The sequence below is a fragment of the Dendrobates tinctorius genome, unplaced genomic scaffold (assembly GCF_039654945.1).
Source record: "Dendrobates tinctorius isolate UK_male_01 unplaced genomic scaffold, ASM3965494v1 ptg000056l, whole genome shotgun sequence".
Classification (NCBI taxonomy): domain Eukaryota; kingdom Metazoa; phylum Chordata; class Amphibia; order Anura; family Dendrobatidae; genus Dendrobates; species Dendrobates tinctorius.
This window is the reverse complement of record NW_027361724.1, coordinates 22,975,909-22,984,648: the sequence shown is the minus strand read 5'-3', so window position 1 is coordinate 22,984,648 and position 8,740 is coordinate 22,975,909. Positions and strand designations below refer to the sequence as shown.

Genomic DNA, 8,740 nt, shown 5'->3' with positions numbered 1-8,740 from the left:
GCCTCACATTCCGCCCCTCCTGTGTATCACTGTCACATTCTGCCCCCTCCTGTGTATCACTGTCACATTCTGCCCCTTCCTGTGTCTCACTGTCACATTCTGCCCCTTCCTGTGTCTTACTGTCGCATTCTGCCCCATGTCTCACATTCTGCCCCCTCCTGTGTATCACTGTCACATTCTGCCCCCTCCTGTGTCTTACTGTCACATTCTGCCCCCTCCTGTGTCTCACTGTCACATTCTGCCCCCTACTGTGTCTTACTGTCACATTCTGCCCCTTCCTGTGTCTTACTGTCACATTCTGCCCCCGTGCCTCACATTCTGCCCCTCCTGTGTATCACTGTCACATTCTGCCCCTCCTGCGTCTCACTGTCACATTCTGCCCCCTCCTGTGTCTCACTGTCATATTCTGCCCCCTCCTGTGTCTCACTGTCACATTCTGCCCCTCCTGTGTCTTACTGTCACATTCTGCCCCCGTGCCTCACATTCTGCCCCTCCTGTGTCTCACTGTCACATTCTGCCCCCTACTGTGTCTTACTGTCACATTCTGCCCCCGTGCCTCACATTCTGCCCCTCCTGTGTATCACTGTCACATTCTGCCCCTCCTGCGTCTCACTGTCACATTCTGCCCCCCTCCTTTGTCTTACTGTCACATTCTGCCCCCTCCTGTGTCTCACTGTCACATTCTGCCCCCTCCTGTGTCTCACTGTCACATTCTGCCGCCTACTGTGTCTTACTGTCACATTCTGCCCCCGTGCCTCACATTCTGCCCCTCCTGTGTATCACTGTCACATTCTGCCCCTCCTGCGTCTCACTGTCACATTCTGCCCCCCTCCTTTGTCTTACTGTCACATTCTGCCCCCTCCTGTGTCTCACTGTCACATTCTGCCCCCTCCTGTGTCTCACTGTCACATTCTGCCGCCTACTGTGTCTTACTGTCACATTCTGCCCCCGTGCCTCACATTCTGCCCCTCCTGTGTATCACTGTCACATTCTGCCCCTTCCTGTGTCTCACTGTCACATTCTGCCCCTTCCTGTGTCTCACTGTCACATTCTGCCCCCTCCTGTGTCTCACTGTCACATTCTGCCCCCTCCTGTGTCTCACTGTCACATTCTGCCCCATCCTGTGTCTTACTGTCACATTCTGCCCCATCCTGTGTCTTACTGTCACATTCTGCTCCATGTCCATTCTGCCCCCATGTCTCACATTTTGCCCCCTCCTGTGTCATTACTGTCACATTCTGCCCCCTCCTATGTCTCACTGTCACATTCTGCCCCCATGTCTCGCATTCTGTCCCCTGCTGTGTCTTACTGTCACATTTTGCCCCCTGCTGTGTCTTACTGTCACATTCTGCCCCCATGTCTTGCATTCTGCCCCCATGTCTCATTTTCTGCCCCCTCCTGTGTCTCACTGTCACATTCTTCCCCATCCTGTCTTACTGGCACATTCTGCCCCCATTCTGCATTCTGCCCCCATCATATCTGCATTCTGCCCCCATCATGTCTTGCATTCTGCCCCCATCATGTCTTGCATTTTGCCCCCATCATGTCTTGCATTCTGCCCCATCATGTCTTGCATTCTGCCCCCATCATGTCTTGCATTCTGCCCCCATCATGTCTTGCATTCTGCCCCCATCATGTCTTGCATTCTGCCCCCATCATGTCTTGCATTCTGCCCCATCATGTCTTGCATTCTGCCCCCTTTTCTCCATATTTGCCACCGAGTCTCCATTCTGCCAGGGAAACATATTGCCCCTTTCAATAATAAAATAAAATAAAAACTTTTTTCTTACCTGGCCTCGCTCCTGCGTTGAAGTTGGAGCTGCAGCTGTGTGAGGCTGAGCTGAAAGGACCTGTGGTGACGTCATCGTCATGTGATCAGCGGGCGGGCTGATTAATGGTATAGGACTGTGGTAATGATGACGTCACCACAGGTCCTTCAGCTCTTCTGTAGCTTTGGATGTCGGCCTCTGTGGCGGCTGTGCTGATGTGCGCGCTGCAGGCCCGGCTGCAGCGCACACTTGGGGCCCGACGGGCGATCGCAGCGCACACTTGGGGCCAGCCTGGCGCCCCATGGCATGCAGCACTTGGGGCCCGATGACTGTAAGCACAGGAGCGGGGCCCCTGATCTGCGGGGCCCCCTTCTGTACTGCTGTTCATCGGGCCCCATACAGCAGTAAGGGCTGTCATTCTCTGATGGCGGCCCTGGGCAGGCACCCCCTGGCTTTGGTGGCTCCGTGGGCGATTGCACCCCCTGTCCCCCCCCCTAAAAACGGCCCTGGTTTCTATTATACTTTTCCTCTGATTGTCCCACTCCTGGTTTTGTCTTACAAATACTGAGGTAAAATACTGTGTGACCGTGGTCTTACCGTACAAGTATTTGGCTTTGTTTTTGTCAAATTCCTGAAGTTATGACCTTTTTTAATTTTACATTGATACAAAGTTTAGTTTGTTTTTTTTTTAGAGTTTAAACTATTTTTACATTGACACTTTTAAGGGTCTTGAATGGATCTATTACTGATGTGCAGCCCCCCTGTTTCTAACATTAAAACGCCATTTTCAGGTGGCAGCAATATATAAAGGGACTCTGTCACCCTTTTTTTCGTCTATGAGCTACCGGCATCAACATCAGGGGCTTATCTGCAGCATTCTGTAATCCGGTCCTATGGGTGTTGCCGTCCGGCGCCTCCCATCTTCACACGATGACGTCCTCTTCTTCCCTTCCTGTCGTGGCTCCGACACAGGCGCACTGCTCTGCCATGTTGAGGGCAGAGCAGAATACTGCAGTGCGCAGGTGCCGGACCTCTCCCAGCAGGGCAGAGCAGTGTGCCTGCGCCGGAGCCACGACAGGAAGGAAAGAAGAGGACGGCATTGTATGTAGATGGGAGGTGCCGAACCGGACCGCGACACCCGTCGGACCGGACCGCAACCCCCCCCCCCGGTGAGTATAATCTATTTCTTTTTTCTTTCACTTTACATCAGGGGCTTATCTACAGCATTACAGAATGCTGCAGATAAGCCCCTGATGTCGATGCCGGCAGCTCATAGGCGAAAAAAAGGGTGACAGATTCCCTTTAAAGGGTTAAACAGCAGCGATCCGAGCTAGATAGGTCTGATCACTGCTGACAGAAGCAGGTGCTGCCTGTGCAGCATCACTTGTACATGTATTGCCCTCTCCTTACAGGTGCCGCCTGTGTAGCGCTGCTTGTACACATGTTGCCTGCTGCTTACAGGAGCACCCAACATGTTTCACATATACAGTGGATCCTGGGAAGGAGTTACCGTGCAGTACAAATATGGTGTTGCCTTTATTCTGCAGGCCAGTAGGTTTCCAGCTTTACTAGTATATATTTGTTTCTTTATGTTTTACTAGATTTGTGCAATAAAAGACATTTTTAACGATTTGTTTTGTGTCCTCATACTCTAGGTCATAACTTTTATATTTGGGGTGCATACCTAACTAAACTATATGCCTGTATTGCAGTTTATAGCTCTAGCAAACATTAAGAGACCACTGAAAATTTTCAGTTTGTCTGATTTTTCTCTTTATAGGTATATTTTTGAGTAAAATGTAAGTTGCTCTTTTATTCTATAAACTACTGACAACATGTCTCTGAATTTCCAAGCACTAAATTTTGTATTTATTTTTGGAAAATGAGAAATGGTCAAAATAACAAAAAAAAACCAGTGCTTGTAGACCTCAAATAATGCTAAGAAAACAAGTTCAAAATTATTTAGAAACAACAATACTAATGTTTTAACTCAGGAAGAGTTCAGAAATCAATATTTTGTGGAATATTCATGATGTTTAATCACAGCTTTCATGCGTCTTGGCATGCTTTCCACCAGTCTTTCACACTGCTTTTGGGTGACCTTATGCCACTCCTGGTACAAAAATGTAAGCAGTTCTTCTTTGATGGGTTGTGACTATCCATCTTCCTCTTGATTACATTTCAGAGGTTTTTGTTGGGGTTCAGGTCTGGAGATTGGGCTGCCCATGACAGGGATTTGTTGTGGTGGTCCTTCATCCACACATTGATTGACCTTGCTGTGTGGTATGGTGCATTGTCCTGCTGGAAAAAAACATTCCTCAGAGTTGGGGAACATTGCCTGAGCAAAGGAATCAACTGTTTTTCCAGGATAATCTTGTGTGCGGCTTGATTCATACGTCCTTCACAAAGATTAACCTGCCCAATTCCAGCCTTGCTGAAGCATCCCCAGATCATCACCGATCCTATACCAAATTTCACAGTGGGTGCAAGACATTGTGCCTTGTACGCCTCTCCAGGTCTCCGTCTAACCATTAGATGACCAGGTGTTGGGCAAAGCTGAAAATTAGTAAAGCCAGAATTGAACCCTTCTTTTTCTCACTCAAGACTTTTCAACCCCTTTGGCATGGTTAAAAGTTATTTTTTCATCCCTATTACTTTTGGGATATTACTAGCACTTGTTTTTCCATCCAGCTTGTCCTATTGCAAGAGGATTGTGAAGACCACTGCAGTGTTTTTTATACTTTTCTCCATTAAATAAGATTTGGTTCAGGTGATCACCTAATCAGAAGCACATTAAGTAGAATGAGGTGTACTCTGGTTGGAATTCAACTGACACTGGAATAGAATGGCTGTCAGAGAAGCTGATTATTAGAAAACTGTGGTCTCTTAATTTTTGCCAGAGCTGTATATACAGAATAAGAAAAGATACTGAGAATAGGAGTGGATGCAGACGAGCGTATAAGAAATAATAAAACGAACAAGCACAGTGACCGTGTGATATACGACTAAAAATCTGCACATGTCCGATTTTTATGCTTGTCTGCATGAGCCCTAAGACCCAGTATACAGGAGAGAAGTGGTACATGCAGTGTATATATTTTGCTAGATCAGCCCACTCAGCTGTACACGGATGTAGACACAGGAACACTGTCTTTTTTAAAATCTTCACTGATTTATATGCGGCATAAACCATGGTGAAGTAAAAATAAACACGGCCCTCTGAGCAAAACAGGAAAACAAAACAAAGTGGTAACACAAAGCACAGTACTTGTGGTAGCGGGATTGCCATTAAGGATTAGCAAAACACAAGATTGAGGTTGCCTTCATCCTTAAAATTTCTAAGACGATAGCCCTTTACAACAAGGTCAAGCAGTAGACATTGGAGACAGCAAAGCTCCAGACCGGCAGAGGGAAAAAATGACTCTCCACTGACCGGGATGACCATCATCTTATTCGAATGTCACTCAGCAACCGCAGGATGACATCAAGTGACCTACAAATGGAATGGCAAATGGCAGCTAGGGTGAAGTATACCACAATAACAGTTCGTAACAGGCTCCTAGAGGCAGGGCTCAAGTCATGTAAAGCTAGAAAAAAGCCTTTCATCAATGAGAAGAAAGGTCACCCAAAAGCAGTGTGAATGACTGGTGGAAAGCATGCCAAGACGCTTTAAGGCTATGATTAAAAATCATGGTTATTCCACAAAATATTGATTTCTGAACTCTTCCTGAGTTAAAAAATTAGTATTGTTGTTTTTTTAAATGATCGTGAACTTGTTTTCTTAGCATTATTTGAGGTCTGCAAGCACTGCATTTTTTTTTGTTATTTTGACCATTTCTCATTTTCTGAAAATAAATACAAAATTTAGTGCTTGGAAATTCAAAGATATGTTGTCAGTAGTTTATAGAATAAAAGAGCAATTTACATTTTACTCAAAAATATACCTATAAAGAGAAAAATCAGACAAACTGAACATTTAGCAGTGGTCTCTTATTTTTTGCCAGAGCGGTATACATTGCACAGTACCACTACTCCTGTCCTGTGTCAGGCTAGTTTCACACTTGCTTTTTTTTGCAGCGCGTTTTTCCCGCAAAAAAACGCATTGAAAAAACGCATACAAACGCATACAGATGCTGCGTTTTTTTCAAGCATTTTTATGAGCATGCATGAAAAAAACGCAGCGTTTTTATGCGTTTGTATGCGTTTTTACCGCGTTTGTGTTTTTTTCCAACATTAGGTGGCCCCTCACACTAACCCAAACCATGACTTTACTAACCCTAACCCTAACCCTGACCCTAACCCTAACCCTGACCCTGACCCTAACCCTGACCCTAACCCTAACCCTGACCCTGACCCTAACCCTAACCCTTAACCAAACCATACCCTGATCCTAACCCTAACCCTGATCCTGACCCTAACCCTAACCCTAACCCTAAACCCCCTTAACTAACCCTAACTCTAACCCAAACCCCTAAATTCCATTGTCTAAACTAATGGTAAAAAAAAAAACGCATGTGCAAAAAAACGCATACATAAGCATGCCAATGCGCACATATGCTCACCATAGACTTATAATGGGTGTCTTGCTGTAAAAAAACGCATTGCGCGTGCATGCGTTTTTTTGAGGCAAGTCGGACGCCCAAAAAATGCAACAGGTTGCATTTTGTGCGCCCGAGCGCATACCGCAAAAAAACGCATGCGCGGAAAAACGCGTACAAATGCATGTGTATGCGCACATAAGCGCATCCCATGCAAAGTATAGGAAAAAAAAACGCATGCGCTATTTAGCGCTAAAATACCGCGAAAAAAAAACGCAAGTGTGAAACCAGCCTAATGGGTGTATTTTGCAGTAACTACTCTTATGCTGTATATATGGACACTGCACAGTACCACTTCTTCTGTGCTGTATGCTGGATGCAGTTTTCATTATCTGCACTTATTCTGTACGTGTACAGACTGATCAGGTGGCTTGTCAACTGTCCATAAATTTACAGTGTACAAAAAATGATGTTTTTGGTGCTGCCCTAATGCAAGATTCACACAGATTTTTTTTCTATGAATTTTGAAGCAGATCCATTTCGAAATACGCTTAGTAAACTGTGGTCCTGAATCATCAAAGAAATTCAGCCAGAATTCTGGCATAAATTGCTTTGAAAATTCACAAAACTTTGTCACAACTCAGAGTAGCTAGTTGGGTTACTGGCTGTTTTCAATCAGTGGTTTGCACCTGTGCTGCCCCAGCCTTTATCAATGGAGGTCTGCTGCATCCTGCTACTGCATTAGTCAGGCCTCTTTCACACATCAGTTTTTTGCCGTCAGGCGCGATCCGGCTTTTTTTTGTAAAACCGGATCCGGCAAAATGCAATGCCGGATCCAGTTTTTCCCCATTGACTTGCATTAGCGCCGGATGGCATTGCGTTTCATCCGTTTTTTGCCGGATCCGGCTACTTGTCTCATTCCGGCGTCTGGAAAAAAACGGCTACTGTAACGTTTTTTGTCTCCGGCGAAAAAGCCGGAAGCGCCGAATCCGGCGCTTCCAGCTTTTTGCTACAATGAAAGTCTATGGGCGCCAGAATGCGCCGGATCCAGAAAAAGACGGATCCAGCCACCGGATCCGTTTTTTTAAGTCTGCGCATGCTCAGATCCAATTGGCCAGCCCCCAGGAAACAGATATAACCTGCTAGACGGATCCAGCAAAAAAACGGATCCATTTCTACAGTTCTCCAAAATTTATGCCGGATCCGTTTTTTCTAAAAATAGCCGGAGACTGCCTGACGGCAAAAAACTGATGTGTGAAAGTAGCATCAGGGTTTTGGTGAGTCAACCTTTCAAATGTTTTTTTTTTTTTTTTTTTTCCTTATGTGCGCTGTTCAAATTTAGTGTTAAGGACTCACAAAATTTGGGGACCCTTGACTTTGAGTTGTGAAGTAATCTGCTTTGGCCAAAATAGTAACTAATACCCCATATCTTTTTATCTTTTTGCACTTTTTATCATTTTTGCAGGATGCAGCTAGACCTCTTCATGTTGGCTTGGTTCTTTCTGTGTGATGCATATATATAGTGCTGGGCAGCCCGCCTGCTATTACTACGGGCATCATTAATAGGCTGTTCAGACACTTTGCACCACACTTATCTGTGTGACTGATATCCTATGCAAGCCCTATTTGTGTGCATTTTTTCCACTAGGCAGCCAGACCCTCTTGGGTTACTGGCTGTTCTCATCAGTGGTTTGCACCTGTGCTGCCCCAGCCTTTATCAATGGAGGTCTTCTGCATCCTGCTAGTGCATTAGTCAGTGTTTGGTGAGTCAACCTTTCAAATGTTTTTTTTTTTAATTTTTGGGAATTTTTTCCTTATGTGCACAACTCAGAGTTGTGCAAAAGTTTTGCATCTATTGGCATTTTCACGCCAGTTTCTCCTAGCTTTTTCAGAATGGGCATTGCTGTGGCAGAGCGTGGTGATGATGTGATGTAACAGCTCGTCTAACTGATGATGACCTGTGGCGCTCCTTACTCCAGAAATCTCATTGCAGGTCCCTGATTTGAGTAAGATTTTTGGCATTGCACACTGAGGTGCACGCCAGCCGTCAGATGATCCTGATTCATTAAGAGGCGGGCACTTCTTCATGAATCAAGAGCGTCTGGTTCCACCACGCCCCCCTCATCAAGACATGCAAGAAAATCGCCAGTCTTGACGAATCGGGAGTAATATGTTTACACATGACTTTTGTGTTGCACAAGAGATCACTTACACCGTTGAATGAACATTTTTCCCGTTCAGCAGATGATCAGCCTGGTTACCCTGAAAGATTGTTATGAAGCAAGCGTTCTTAAAGGGGTTGTCCAGCCTTGGAATGCAAATCTGCATTCACTCTATGTTACTGCAGACTTGTGAATCCTCACAGCGCATGCACTGCACTGCTGCCGCTTGGAGTGGCGGATGCATGGCCAAAAGTATGCATGCTTTACATGC

At 45.6% G+C, this 8,740-nt stretch overlaps 1 long non-coding RNA gene across 1 annotated transcript in view; it reads left to right on the top strand.

Annotated features, from left to right (window-relative positions):
- Positions 1–8,740, top strand: part of LOC141091844 (uncharacterized) — a 243,768-nt gene that overhangs the window by 972 nt on the left and 234,056 nt on the right. The gene's annotated exons all lie outside the window — the stretch shown is intronic.